Source organism: Varanus komodoensis, unplaced genomic scaffold (genome assembly GCF_004798865.1).
Source record: "Varanus komodoensis strain SLA01 unplaced genomic scaffold, ASM479886v1 scaffold18_3, whole genome shotgun sequence".
Classification (NCBI taxonomy): domain Eukaryota; kingdom Metazoa; phylum Chordata; class Lepidosauria; order Squamata; family Varanidae; genus Varanus; species Varanus komodoensis.
In genome coordinates, this window is record NW_025335549.1 from 16048603 (window position 1) to 16061018 (window position 12416).

The window sequence follows — 12416 nt, forward strand, 5'->3', positions numbered from 1 at the left end:
TAGGATGAGCTGGCAGAATTCCCCATGCAAAGCACACATTTCTAAGATGCTCACTTGCCAGAGATTTTTCTGCCCAGCTCATCCTATCAGCCCCTTCTGAACACGTTCCAGGTATCGGAAGCGGCAGGAGTTCCTTTGTTTAGCTAACACTAACCCTACCCTGGATTTCCTCAGTAACCCTAAAATCTGGCAGAATTCCCCATGCAACACACCCGTTTCCAAGATGCTCACTTGCCGGAGATTTTTTTGCCCAGCTCATCCTATCAGCCCCTTCTGAACACGTTCCAGGTCTTGGAAGCGGCAGGAGTTCCTTCGTTTTGCTAACACTAACCCTACCCTGGATTTCCCCAGTAACCCAAAAATCTGGCAAAATTCCCCATGCAACACACCCACTTCTAAGATGCTCACTTGCCGGAGATTTTTCTGCCCAGCTCATCCTATCAGCACCTTCTCAACACAGTCCAGGTCTCAGAAGCGGCAGGAGTTCCTTCATTTTGCTAACCCTAACCCTACCCTGGATTTCCCCAGTAACCCCAAAATCTGGCAGAATTCCCCATGCAAAGCACACATTTCTAAGATGCTCACTTGCCGGAGATTTTTCTGCCCAGCTCATCCTATCAGCCCCTCCTGAACACGTTCCAGGTCTCGGAAGCGGCAGGAGTTCCTTCGTTTAGCTAACACTAACCCTACCCTGGATTTCCCCAGTAACCCTAAAATCTGGCAGAATTCCCCATGCAGCACAGCCATTTCCCTGGAACTCCAGTTCCCCTTAACTCTTCTCAGTTGCTGAGGGAGAGCGAAGCCTCAGCAGTGCGTGGACACCCTTGGGTGGAAGCAGCTGGTATTTCAGTGCAATTTCTGGGCTATTATGTTGTGGTCCCTCTGGACCAGCTTCGTCCTGCCTGAGGCAGTGGAGCTTGCTTCCTCATCCACCTGCATGGCATCCTTCCTCAGCATGGTGCCTTGGGATTCCCCTTCCCTTCAGCTCCAGCCAGCATGGTTACAGAATAGAAGGATGGGAGCTATAGTCCAAAACTCCAGTTGGAGAAGGTGGTTGTATGAAATGCTTGCATTACGTGCCTCCTGCTTGCATAGCCTTTCCTGTGGCATGGATTAAGTCTCAGTATTTGGAATGTCCAGCCCATGGATGCCCACAGATTGCCAGCTGGCATGGCTTTTTGCCCCATCACATTTCCAGTGTCTGTCCACTGACGTATGTTAACATGTTCAGAAAAAGTATCTATGAAGGCTCAGTGGAGCTCAACCCATCCCAGAGAAGTAGCAGTAAGAAATGGGGGGGGGGGAGTTGTCCACCATCCTGTCTCAAGACAAGTCCAGCCCTGTCACAAGGGGAAATGCTCAGTGCCATCTGAAGCTGAATTAGAAAGCAAGAGCCATGCAGGAGATGCTTGGCATGGAAATACGTACGCAGCAGTCCCCACCCACAGACCTTTGACTGCCGGTCCTCCAAATCCCATCTGATGACCAGTGCTGGCATCACTTGTGCCTGTCTCTGATCTTCAGGGCCATGGAGGTGACCAGGAGAAAGGCCTCTGGATGTACAGGTAGGATTACTGTGTCTTCATTTTGAAGCAGAGCTTCTCTTGGGCAGAATTCACTGTGTCAGAATGCATTCTTCACATCCCAAAAGGTTAATTTGCTTTTCCATGAATGACATGATTGTAAATGGTGACTTAATTCCTCCCCCGACCCACCTGCCCCACAGAAGAGTTCTGACCTTTGATTCATGTATATTTTCCAGAGCCAAGCTTCCCTGTTTATGCCTCAAGCAAGGATGTCACAAGCCATCTTAGCCAGCGCCGCAGTTAACAAGGAAAGCAGGTGGTGAGGGGAGGAAAGCCAACAGCCAAGTCTTTGCGGGAGGAAGGCAGCTTCGTGCTTCTCTTCCCAACACTACACCCACTTCGCCCTGAGGTTATGGGGAGCCAAGCACGCCAAGAGCATGTTCGGAATGGGTGCTCAGGAAAATGCTTTGTCCTCATCCTCACCCTGGGACGAGGGCGGGACGGGAGTCTGGCACGTTGACGCTTGCCTCTGAAACCACCCGGAGCCGGAGAGAGCTGCTCGGCGGCGGCAGCAGCAAAAGCACCTTGCCACATTGGCTCAGCTCTCCGTGGCCCCAGCGGGCGCAAGCGGGAGTGACGTTCACTCGCTTCCTCTGTTTAGAAAAGAGAAGGTTGAGCAGCACAAATGAGTGGCCCATCGCAGGTGCACACCTGTAGCTGAATGAAAGGGGGGGGCTCACCTGGCCAATGTCCTGGACAGGTAAATGCCCGCAGGTAAAGTGCAGTGGGCAGCTTTGCACGGACTTAACAGCCCTCACCTGTCAAAAGAATGGTTCTTTTCTTTCAACCTAGATAGCAAATCTGAGCTTTTGGTGGTGGGGACATATAGCCATGGAATTTGCTTATATTTACTGGTCAAAAAAGGTTTTTTTCAGGTTTGCTGGGTAGGCTGAAAGAAAAGGACTTAGTGGGGAGTGGATAAAAAGGGATAGTGAAAGAGCACAGAGGGGAAATCAAAAGTCTCTAGGAGAGCGGCTGGAGGACTGGCAGGGAAAGAGAAGGGAAACAACCCACCATCTTCTGTGTGGCTCATTCAGGATACGAACGGCCAAGCAGTGCGAACCCATCCATCACTTCTGTGACCAGCAAGGCTCTTCCGGGGTCTAACAGCAGGGCCAGAGAGGCCGCGGATAGAAACGGTGGCCTTTTGCTTGCAGGACAAGGGTGTTGCTGTCCATCTGAGCCACAGCTGTATTCGGGCTTTCTGAAACAGAAGACATGCTCCATCAGGCATGGCAGGGGAATGACTGAGGAAGCACGGGCAACTCCCGGAGTGCTGTGTGCAGCTTAGCCAGCTGGGGGAGCCTTCCTGTTCCCTTCCCTTCCTTGTCTGCGATGCGATGCAGCTGCTCTGCAATAAGCGCCCCAAGAAGACGTCCTCATCAAAGCTGCTGTTACCGCTCACTACCCTGCCTGCCCTCCCTCCCTCCCTCCCGAGGTTCCTCTGCAAACAGCTCCAGATATTTCCTCCCGCTCTGAACACTGGAAAGTTCTGCAGCCCGGTGTGCCCACAGTGAAAACTGCCCACTGCCCACTTTGTTCTGCCACCGTAAAAATCAGAAAGCGAAAAAGTGGGCTCTTGAAATTTTTCTGCAAGGTGATTCGTAACAGAGCAATAGAATAAGTCAGCCAGAAGTGTGTTGCTTCGCTTGACTTTGCCGCCTCGAACTAAGAGCTCCTCCAATCTGTATGAACTCCGAGTGAATAGGGTTCCGGTTGGGCTTTAGATCCGTGCAGCTGGACAACTAGCCTTCGGGTCTATGCGCTAGCTTGCTTGCTTGCTTTTCTGAATCACTGCGATGTCAGGCAAGTTTCTGTAGAAGTAAATCTTAGTGTTCAACAGATCTGCCCCTTAGTAGGGATGTTTCCGATGTCAATACTGTGGCTTTATTTTACCATCATCATCCACATCCCACCTTCCAGAATACCCAGAGACTATATCACAAAAACTATAGCAACAAATGTATTAGCAAACCGGTAAAGAATCAGTAGCCAGAGAGGTCCGCCTGGCGCCATCATTATTTGTTTTTCGGCACCAGGCTAAGGCCTTTTTATTTAAAACTTATTTTAATGGCTAAATTATTGTATTTATTAGGATTTTAAATTAGCCGAGAATGCACCGGGGGGGGGGGTTAAATGTTTTTTTTTTTTAATATATATTTTTTGTGAGCCACCCCAAGGCTTTGTTGTGATGGGAGCAGCATAGAAATGTTTTAAATAAATAAATATCTTTATTCCCAGTAATAAAGTGATAATTAACCATTTTGCTCCATTCCACTCTTAGAGGGAAACAGGATAGCAAGGATAGCAACAGAATCACCCTGACTGGAACTGCATTAGCCTAATGTGTTTTTCTTTTTTCTCCTATTTTTGAAGAAGTGAAGAAGAAGAGAAGATCCAATAGCTCAAGGAGGAGCTCAAGGTAGTCCCCAGGTCTAATATGGTGGATGATTGGTCTGCTAGAGCTTTTGGCTTTCTCTGCACTCCTCTTCCGCATATGAATATGAACCGAGCAATCTCAGAGCGAGCAATGGTCCTTGCATGTCAACTCCTGCCCTTGAATTGATTAACTGCAGTGTGACGTTTGAATGAGTAATGAAATTTATTCTCCAACAAACTTTTACAAAGCAGCTCCCACTGAAGGAAGCAAAGCTGAAGATGAAGAAATAAAATTCCTCGCTAAAATGATTGAATCAAACATCTCAACAGAGTTAGATTTTCATGAAATGTTATTAGCTAGCCAGTTCATAAATCACCCGGGGAGGAAACAGGAAGGAGGGTGGAATCATCCTTAGCCGAACAGCAGACGGGCAAACCCGAGATGCCAAATATGGAATATTGAGTCAGTAAACTATCATTTTATCTCTCGGCGGCAGCAAAAAAAGCCTCTAGAAGTGGAGGTTATTAGCTAATAAAACACCAAGGAAAATGAGTTCTCTATTAAATCCTAAGCATCCCTTCTGGTAGCATGCATTTAGCCCTCTCAAAATTCACAGTGAGCCCATGTGCAGCACAGCAGCCCAAGGCATCCGCTGGGAGCTGGGAAATCCTAGCTCTGAATCTCAGCACGGCCATGAATTCAGCCTGGATCATGGATGTCGGTGTTTGCAAGTGCCAACCGCAAGAAGACGCCCAGGCATTTCCCTCGCTTCCCCAGAGAAATGTCTCAGGGAGGGTGCTCTGGGAAGGCTTCAGCCCAGGCTGAAACAGAGGCGCACCACGGAGCACGGAAACGGCCGAGGCACTGCACTTGCTCCTCGCCCTGGCATGGGGCACGTGATGCTCCAGAGGAGTGGGCAGTTCCAAAGAGCAGGACGCGGGGAGACGGGGCCCTTTCCTGCATCCATCTACTCTGAGGATGTGGAAACAATTATCTCCTTCTCATATGGTCCCTTCCGGAGAGCCTTGGCGCAGGACCAAGGGCTTGAACCACCTGGGACCTCTTGTAGCCTCAGCCTCACCCCCCCCCCCCCCGGGGAAGCGGCAACACTGGCCGACAACCACCACACGGGCATCTCCAGGATGATGAGCGCAAGAATCGCCGATGCTGGGGGTACTTGTGAAAGAGCCATATTTAAATATTAAACCTTGCTGCAAGGGAAAGCCACAAATTGACAGTAAAGTCGATTTTCTTGTTGTGAGCCACCCCGAGGCTTTGATGTGATGGGGGCGGCATAAGAATGTTTTAAATAAATAAATAAAGTGAAAATACTGGAATGGGCTCTCTCTCTCACGCGCGCACACACACAAACACAGAGGCAGGGCGGGGCGGGGGAACCTTGCATGATACCTTTATGTAGAGCCAGTGTGGCGTAGTGGGTAAGAGCACAGGATTGGAACTCAGAGGATCTGGGTTCGAGTCCCCGCTCAGCCATGGAGCCAACTGAGTGACTTTGGGCCAGTCGCAGACTCTCAGCCCAACCTACCTCACAGGGTTGTTGTTGTGGGGATAAGATGGGGGAGGAGATGTAAGCTGGCTTGAGTCCCTTGTAGGAAAAAGGCAGGGTATAAATCCAAAAATAAATAAATATGTACATACACGTGCCATGAATTCAGGTCTATCACTACGTCCTTCCCTAGGCTCATACCACACGTAATTCACCTTGTGGAATCTCTTCCCACCAAAAAGCAACTTCAACAAGCCATGAGCTGGGGCAGAAGACTAGCAGATCAGGGATAGCCTCTTTAATCCTTTCCTGTGACTTTCTTCCAACTCAGAATCACCCTCTGGGGGCACCGGGATGCTTGAAGCATGACGGGGGCAGTGTGCAACTGCTCGCAGATGCTTGGGGCGATTCCAAAGGCGGCATTAGGAGCCGGGTCTTAGGTTGTCAGAGCGAGTGCTGGAAAAGCTGCCTGGCCCCTGTGAAACTCAGGAGCGATCCTCGCATGTGTTACCTTTTGGTACAGCTTTTCCTGCCTCCCTCCAGGGAGAAGGTGAACAGGAGGGGATGCTCAGGCTGGGGGCAGCCTCAGTTCACACAGTGGGTTGCCCTGAGCAGTAGCATCGGGGTAAGAAATGCTTGTGGAGATGCTGAACTGGTGCCATGCTCAGGCCTGCCTAGCGTAGCTGAAGCGTTCTCTGGCATGGAGATAAGTCACGGGAAAATGCCGAGCTGCTCCTAAGGGCACATCAGCAAGACAAGCTGCATTCCCCCCGAATTCTAACCCTGATGGGCACCAGTGGTTGCCTTTTCTCCAGAAATCAGTCTGCAGACTGGGGCCTTCGAGGCCTCAATTCCCCCTCCACCAAAGTTCATCTGTGCATCTTGAGAAATCATCACCAGAATTGCCAAATGCTTGTTTCTTTTCGCATTCTGGTTTCCAAGGGCAACAATATTTCAAGCCACTTGAAAAGCCAGCAAGAAGCACACAGGGTGTGCTCAGCACCTCCGTTGGCTGAATCTTGCATGCAATCCATCATAAAGTGATTTTAAATTTTCATTTAGTGATCACCGTTGAAGACAAAATTACCAGACTTCATATACTGCTGAGCTGATCTATTCTGACAATTGCTCCCTCTAAAGCAGTGATTAAGAGCAATGCGGAAACAACTGTTGTTTCATGCCTTTTTAATAAGTTAGGAAAACCTACCGACTGTCATTTAAGATGCCATGGGGTTTTTTTCTGGTAAACAGATACATTCACAACAGTACAGTTTCTGCAGCCCACTCTTAGTTGGTAGAGTAACCCACAGTCTCTCAACACACTCTGGGAAGCCCCGAGATACTCTGGATTTCCAAATCTGAGATCGAAACAGCTCGTGCCTCAGAGCTGGGGGCCCGTGCGCTGATCCCTTCAAACCCTCACAGCCAATGTGGAGAAAACTATACCTGAGGTCAGGAAGTCGGCCTTGGAGAGGCATTTCAGGGGACAGGGAGGAAAGGAGGGGAGGGTCACCAGGATGTGAGGTACTCAACCACCTTCCCCTCCCCTCTGGAACACTACAACTGTGCAATCAAACACAACCATCTAGGCAAAATGCATAACCCCTCTGCACTGCATGCCTGCCCATAGCAGCTGCAAGACAGCCTTCAAGGGCACAGTCAACAGAACTGCACACACGGATAGCGGTTCTCATTTCCAAGAAAGCTGCAAGTATACTTATTATGTTCCACTCACCCAAACGGGTAAATTACCTTGCCTAAGCAACCTTGCCTTGGATAGCACATCACACATGCATTTGGCATTCCGAAGCCCCTTCTGGAATTGATCTGGGACAGCTGAGACGGTTGGAGAACTCCAGATGAAGCCTCTTTAGCAAGGACAACTCACCGTGTCTCAAAGCTCTCTTCCCCACCACAAATGAGTGTGCAGTTACAAACCTTACTCAAAATAATTCCGTGACTGGATGTGACACTCCTTGAGAGGGCTTTACTTATGCTGGAGGGAAAGCATATCATGTCATAAGATTGGACACATGCAGAAGTAGAGGTGCGATATTCCAGGAACTTGGAGAGAGCGCCTGTTAATGCTGGAACACAATGCAAACAAAGTGACAGCCACTGGAGAGGGGTGCTTTAGCTTAGAGACCTGCACTGAGCAGGGGTTGGACCCGACGGCCCCTGGTTCTGCCCACCTCTGCTGCGCTGCGATTTCCCACATGGATCCTTTCCCCCTTCCCTTTGGCAGTGGGGACATGTATGTTCTTCTCACGCAATGGAGTCTGTCCTTCTATCAGTGGTGGCCAGTGCTCCTGGATCAAATAGTAGCTGCTTGTCTCCTCTAGTTTGAAATAAATAAAAGCTGTCCTTATCCCCATGTACGTCTTAGAAAAGGGGGCAGTTGATGGATTCCCTCCATTCTGCTCCCTCCAATCAAGTTACTTTTCATTTTCGGATAGTATCTTTCCCACCTAACAAAGCAGTTCCTGAGAAGAAGGGAAGGGGTGTGTGATTAAAGATTTTACTATAGAAGAATTTGGTTCCATCCTACTTGAATTTTGATCTGGCTTAAAATACCCCATGCAAGTTTTACACAGTTCAGTGCCTGATTTAATACTGGGGAAGCTTAAACAGCCAAACCACAGGTGATAAATGTGCTTTTAAAGGAAGAAGGGGCAGGGAAAGCTTGCTTCAGCTGGCAACTTTTGGTTTGAAGAAAACACTGAAAGACTGAATGGGGCCCAAGGTACTTGTTAAAAAATGTTGTGAACTGCTTTTTGCTGCTGTAAGGCACTGTTGAATAGAAATTGGACTTCTGGGGTAGTAAAAGGGCAGGGCTGGTGAATTTTCAGCAAGGAACCAGCTTGGAGCCTGATCTAAATTAAGCCCTAGAATCAGGGTCCAATAAACGACGTAATGTGTAGTTTAGCCAAAAGAGAAAGTTGGAAGCAAATTATCATCATCTAACACAATTTTGAATTCATGGAGTCAAAGTAAACTTGGTAAGACAAACACTTCACTCTGGCTCTTCTTCTAATGATTTCCCACAGGAGCCAAAGAAAGCACTGTGAATTGACATGCAGAGCAAACTTGGAAACAAGTCTGGGGGACACATGACTGGCCCCCACGGTGACAATTCCTCAGAACTTTAACTTCCAAACACATTTATACTGGATGAGCCCATGGGATGCGTGGCCACTGCCAAAGTGGGTCATCAGGACTGGCACCGGGGACTGGCATTGCTGGACTCCTGCTGGCGTCCACGCCCTGCGAGGTCTCCTGCCTGCCCATGGAGCTCTGGCCCACAGTCACGGCCAGTTTGCCTCTCCCCTCTACTGATGGGAACTGCAGTCCAGAACACATGGAGGGTGCCAGGTGGCCTCTCTCCAAACTAAGGCCAAAGCAACTGTTCGATCAGTAATGCTGAATAATATTGATCTTGCAATGAAGTAATCCAGGCTTACTTAGCAAGTGCAGTGCAAAATCAAAATTCGTAGGCGCAAAATTAATCATCAGCACCACCAGATTCATCCCCTGCAACAGATCACCCCCAAGAAAATGCATCCCGGGGAGGAAAAATTCTCACCTGGGAGCAAGGTGGGTGGGATGAGGGGTGTTTATACAGCGGCTGAAGCCCACCCAGGTACCATCACGACACTGCGCCATGAGGTAGGGCCAAGGGGGGCTCGAGGTTGCATGGCCCATCTTGAATGTGCAGTGCAAGAGATGGAGATACTGGCTGGTTCAGACAACACAATGGCCTGCATGCGAGGGCGACTGAGCAAACACCGCTGAGGAACGGTAGGGGCAAGGAGAGGCTACTTCTGGCCGCGCTGGCTGCTCCCATTTCCGCCCCTTCTGCATTCACTTTCTCTTAAGTGCCTCCTGCAGCACAAGAGCAGAAAGGATATGGGGAAGACCTCCCCAGGGGGACAAGCCAGTCATATACCTGCCTATAACACCCCGTACCAAATGCCACATATCATGTGCCCGTTACTGATCCCATGGCTGGATGACCTGAGCTCTTTCCTCATTGTAAGAATGTAAAGCTAATGCTCCCAGTGGGGCAACGAAAACGCTTCTGAATGAGCCGGAGCACCGATGGGGAGATTAGTGGCTCAGCCGCGCTGTGCAAGCTGGAGCAGAGCCAAAGTGGAGCAGCAAGCTTGCCAAGCGGGGTCAGAGCACTGTTCTTCAGGCTCTCCAGGTGCGCCTTGTGTAGCCCTGACTTCTCTCCTCGTTTTATTTTTGGCACTGTTAATCCAGGAACACGGAGACGACCTCTAAATACTAGGTATCTCATGAATGGCACAAGGCTTTACACATCTTGACATCCAAAAACCTATTATGCAACCTTCCTCCGTGTCCATGTAATTTTCCATTTGATAAATTCTTGGCTCCCGAGTTACAGCCATTGCTGGTGAGGTACAGTTTTAGGGGACTGGAAACCAAGATCAGGTTCCAAGGAACCGCATCTGAGAGGTCTGGTCTGGTCCCTTTCTCACTGCTGTCCTTGGAAGACAACTAAGGTTGGGGGCCCTTGAGGGTGGGAAAGGATGGGCTGCATTTGGAAGGGAAGCCTGACATCCGTCCTACAAGTGCTTTTTATGCACACTTTCTTCAGAGCCCTCAGCTCTTTAGAGCCAAACCCAGATGTGCTGGTCTCCTTTCCAACCCTGCTCGTAATGCACTAGATGGGTGAGGGCATTCTGGGACATGGAAAATAGAAAACCGTTGTCTTTAGGTTTTCTGTGCACCAAAGATCCACCAATCACAGTGAGCCTGAACAGAAAACCATCTCCCTGCAGGAGCAAGCGTGGGGGAGAAGTTTCTTCCCCTGAGGAGCTTCACAAAACATTCTTTTTCATTGAGTTTGGCACAGGCGGTACTGGGGAGAAGCGCTGCTGCCTTCTGAGACATTTTCACAAATTCCGGAATCAGCTCCATCTGATACACCAAACCCCTTGGAGCATCTGGAATGGATTCTCCATCTAGAAAAGGTGCTGATTGAGAGAGGAGGAGGAGGGCCTGTGCAAGCTCAACATCTCCAGGCCAAGGATCTCTAAGCAAGAGGAGGTGCCCAGCAATATCTGAAACCGCGACATACCGCCGTCCATTTGGTTGGCACAGCATGTTTCCACCATGCCCTGAAACACCTGCAGGGTTTGGCAATCCCGTTCCATTTCTGGTGCAAAATCAGAAGATGCAAAATCTGATGGACATTTCTCATACTTCCTCACCTGGCAGCCTTCCAGCCAGTGTGTTTCTGCAGCTTGTACCCTTCAATGCCAACCTTGTCTATTAACCATATGCAAATTACAACCTGTGATTAAAACTTTAGCCTATTAATCCACTGAGCAAATCAGTTGATGCCTGCAGTGTTATTAAAATGGAACGCAAAACTGATCGGCAAAGACCACTTGATCACCCCGGCTGCGTTTCTCTCCTCCTCCCATTTGATCATTACCATGAACTATTCTGTAGGAAAAAATCCGCCCAAATGGTTATATTTTAATAATGTTTATTGTTATTTTATTAATGCTCTATTTTTATGTTATTTGCAAGCCACCTTGGAAGGATTTGCATCCTGAAAGGGAGATAGAAATAATTTGAATAATTATACACCTATTTTGTGCATGAAATACCTGTGGCGATACAACAGTGCAGGTTATAAACATGCAAATTTTGCTTGATTGAAATCACGAGCAAGACATCTCTCACTGATAGGCGGCTTCTGAGGAAAACCTTCTTTAAGATTTGAGAAAGGTTTGTTGGCTCCTTAGGCAGAGTTCTCCCCCCTGCCCACACGTTTCTATTTTTAAACCAGGCTTTGCCCTGCTGAGCAGAGCTGACGTGCCTTCAGCTGCAGCATTGATAAACCACGACGCAAGCGGCTTCGGAGCTTCTTTCTGGCTAACACAGGAAGCTTCCTGACGCCTCCATCACACCTCTCACTCACGGGCTTCGCTCAAGAATCGGCAAAAGCATTTGAATGGATACGACCGGGGCTTTTTCACCCTCCGTGGCACCAAGCCTGGGTGGGGCACGGATGCAATTGGCACGGTGAGCCAGCCTGTCACTAGTGAAGACAACCTGCTCAGACTGACACACAAGCGCCGCCCTCATTGTGCTGTAAATTTTAGGGCGTGTGCTTCAGTTATCCAAGGGGAGCACCCACGAAGCACAACAGCCTGAACCAAGGAAAGCCGGCGGGGGTGAAACCTCTCCGAAATCAACGAGGCCTGGCCCACCTTGCCGCTCCGTTCTTATGGACACATCCATTCCTGCCCAGAGAGCTTCACTCTACCACATTCAGCCCCTCCACACATTTCTGCCTCCCACTAAGGACCCTGCTGTTTTTCCCTCGCTGCCCGATAAGACAGGGCCTGGCCCTGGAAAACCTTTGTGACACCTCCCAGAACCCCCCCTCCTCAAAACCCAGCTTTTCCTGGATTCATGCCCTGCTGCAACTAAATGTAAGAACAATTCTAAGCAGGCTCTTATCATCATTGCATTGCATTCATGGCCACCTTCTTCCTCTTGCAAAGAACTCAGGCCATCTGACACAGTCCTCCTCCACTGGGCTTCAGCCTCACAACAGCCCTGTGAGGTAGGCTAGGCTGTGAGTCATTCAAAGCTCAGAGTTGGATCTCTGGGATCCCGGTCCGGCACTCTCACCGGTGCACCACACTGGGTGTCATACGGGGCAACCACACACCCTGTCCCTGTTTCTCACTGGCTCCCATGCCTCTGCGGTTTCCCCCGTGTCAAACGTCGGCATAAGCGCTTGTCTTCTTGTTGCCTGCCAAGCGCTGCATGCACTGACGGTGCCCTGTGTGTCAGTCAGTCCGTCAGTCTGTCAGTCCTCTCTAGTGCTTCTAAAAGGAGTTAATGACAACCCCTCTTGATGAGGATGGATACAGACAAACCCGTAGCAGGAAATGCT